At 36.8% G+C, this 3,239-nt stretch overlaps 1 long non-coding RNA gene across 1 annotated transcript; it reads right to left on the minus strand.

The window, feature by feature from the left end:
* Positions 1-1,297: 1,297 nt before the first annotated feature.
* LOC113719562 (uncharacterized) lies at positions 1,298-2,419 on the minus strand. Its single transcript, XR_003454919.2, has 2 exons — positions 1,888-2,419; positions 1,298-1,810 (listed from the first exon to the last, which is right to left on the minus strand). It is a non-coding gene; the product is annotated as an uncharacterized lncRNA (long non-coding RNA).
* Positions 2,420-3,239: the final 820 nt, after the last annotated feature.

Genomic DNA, 3,239 nt, shown 5'->3' on the forward strand with positions numbered 1-3,239 from the left:
GGTGAATTATGATATTTTAATTATATTTATCATTCCATGTTTTGTGTATAACTTTTAGAAAATTTATTATTATCATAACTTAAATGAACTTATGTTGGTAAAGTTCAAGTGTAGAATGAAACCTGCTTAAAAAAAAAAAAAAAAAAAAACAGTGAACCTTTGAACCGGCCGATTGGACCGGTCGAACCGCGAACCGGCCACATCTCCGGTTCACTGACCGGTCCGAGTTTAAAAACATTGGTTATGAGTAGGTTTTGCCTCGCCAAATTTTATCTTATTAGTGAAGTGCTAACACCTTTATTCTATAGATCGAGGATCGAGGCATTTTCAATAATTCTCGCGCGGGCTCACCTCTTTTTTTGGCTCTCTTCCCTCTACCATTCTTGATTGGCAAAAGGAAGTACCAAGGTACCTGTGCTGTTATCATATACTAAGATCACATTTGCATTTAGGAGTGATCTTTTCTTCTTTAGACAAGCTGGTGATGAGCTCATTTTCTTAAGATTTTATAAAAACACGAGGGATTTATTTGATCAATTAATACACTTTAAAGACTATATTTGTCTGGATTGAAACATTAGGAACCAATTTGTTCGAAATTAAATACTTTGAGAACCACATATATTTTGGCTAAAATATTAAGGACCAATTTGGTCCAACCACCAAATTTTGAGGATTAGAAGTGCATATTTCCTAAAGAAGAATATATAAAGTAATGTGAAGTGATTTCCAATTTCCAGTGTCCATTGTTCCTTATTCTCGAGCCAAAATCTTGTCAATCAAAACATAACCATGATATAAAGTGTCCATTGTTCCTTATTCTCGAGCCAAAATCTTGTCAATCAGAAACATAACCATGATATAAAGTGACCATGATATAAAGTGACGTGACACAATCTAGACCATTGAGTCTATGAAGACCGAGTCTAACCAAGTTTTGGCACACAAAAAGAAAGGCTTCTTAAGGTTTCACCAAATGTAAGTGAAACACGAAGGCAACTCATAGATTAACACAATTAGATGTTCAAACATGTTATAAGACCCTTTCAAGGGAAAACAAGTTACGAGATAGCTTTACTAAAGTTCAAAAAGATAGGAATGTTATGCTCTTAAATGCAAACATAATACCCCATGTCTTAGCTTTATATTTCTATTCTCTATCCTCCTCCAAAAAGTAGTAATTTGCATGCCATCTATATTCCTACAAAGGTGGTGAGCAAGCACAGTTCATGAAACACATTAAAAAAAAAAGAGCAAAAGTTTTTCCCATATTTAAATCAAAATAAAATTTCCCATATTTAAATCAAAATAAATATGACTAATACAACACTGAACCTGCAATTGCTTAAACACTAAATAGTACACTTCTTTCTGCCTAACATTAGCACCCTTGATTCTACAACAGACCTAAGTGGAATACCTAAATTTAGGCTAGTGTACAACTCAAGCAGCAATGCCTGAAGAGAAACACTATTTACCCCTTCCCCGGCCTCTCCGGTTGTATTTACCTGGTTTCTTAGCTTCTTTTTTGACCGCCTTGCCATCAGCCTTCTGGGCTACCTTATCTATGTAAGGTTGAGTTGGCTCTTGCGACAACTCATAATGCACAACGGGACTTGTTTGTGATACATTCCCAAAACCATTCGTTTCATCCACAATTGGGACTTCAACGGAGGCTTCACTTATAAGTTCACACGCATCTTCAAGGGGAATGCTACTAGTAGTACCCAAATCATTTCCATCTGCATTTTCGTTTCCATCAGGAGCTTGCCCATCAATTTCTCTGGTTCCCACTTCTAAAGACAAACCCCTTCAAAAGAGGAAAATCGATTAGGTGGAACTTTTAATGATCAACATATGGCAAGCAAATGGAAAACAATATTTTACCTTTCTTGCGAAGTATGAAGACCATTGTCATTTCCTATTTCATCAAATTCTCTCACTCCTGCTGGAGAAACTTTTGTCTGACTTGATCTTGGCTCTGTGCATGATGTAATGTAAACGCGGAATTTCAGATGAAGATTCATCCAAAGCTCCAGTATTCAGCCAAAAGCAAAATCAAGAAAAAGAATACAAGCAAGTTTTCTTCAAATATTGAAAGACAATTGCTGCTGTAACTTTTACAACTGACATAAACTACTCTCTTACCTTGATTTACAAAATAGACTTTTATCTCTTACCTTGATTTACAAAATTGTGCCTCTTACCTTGATTTACAAAATAGTCTTTTAGTTGCTACATTGATCATTAAAATGTTTGTTCACTAAGAACTACTTCAAATTTATTGATCAAGAATAGGCAAAAATAAATTTGCACACCTTCTATTGTGGCCATACTACAACCCCTTGAGGTTCAAAAGAATTACAGTTAGACCCCTTGATGTGGCTATTACCTCCCCTTGAGGTTCAAAATTCTACAGTTAGACGCCCTCAAAAGTAACATCCAATGAACATTGTGAAATAAAAATGTGAAGGTGAGATTCTCACCCTCTTATATGAGATGCTGTCCATAGGAATTTTGGTTTGTACAAGGAATTAATTTTGGAACTGCCTCATCAATTTTTTGATTAAATTCTGTAAATGCACCACAAAATTTTCAATCTACTTGTGGTGCCCACAAGATAGTAAATTATATGATATCCACTCATTTTTTAAATTGAGAATAAACTCATTTATATTATCATGCTACAATAACTCCCAACAGATTCACCTGTACTAGCTTTTGGACCCTAAAGCACTTACCTGCACCTCAGCACCTTGCAACAGACCAGTACACATAGACCCTCTCCTTATAACCTAGATAGTGTCAAAGTTAAATATTTCATGAATACAGGAAAATTAAGACTAGACACAAAATCTCAACTTACGCTTTTAACCCACCAGGGCTGCCACCTCCTTTCCTTTAGAACACATAACCTTTTCCCCCCACCCCAATAACCCAACTGTCACACACACAGCTTCCCAACGGCCTCCAACCCATGTTAGCCCTAGTCAATGATGATCTCAAGTCTTGACCCTCTTTCAATTACCCTTCAACCTCCCTGAACCTCCCTCCACAGTCCAGCTGTCACCTAGGAGGCCTCTGAAGTCCCATCACCACTCTTCTTTCACCCAGTGTTTCCCAGCAGGTAAAGATGTGGTATAAATCAATAGAATTGGGATAAGGGAGCAAGCAATTAGTAGAGGGAAGGGGAAGGGGGTGGAAGAGAAACAGTACATGGCTCTGGAAACATTACCTTA

This window comes from Coffea arabica, chromosome 11e, assembly GCF_036785885.1.
Source record: "Coffea arabica cultivar ET-39 chromosome 11e, Coffea Arabica ET-39 HiFi, whole genome shotgun sequence".
NCBI classification, from domain to species: domain Eukaryota; kingdom Viridiplantae; phylum Streptophyta; class Magnoliopsida; order Gentianales; family Rubiaceae; genus Coffea; species Coffea arabica.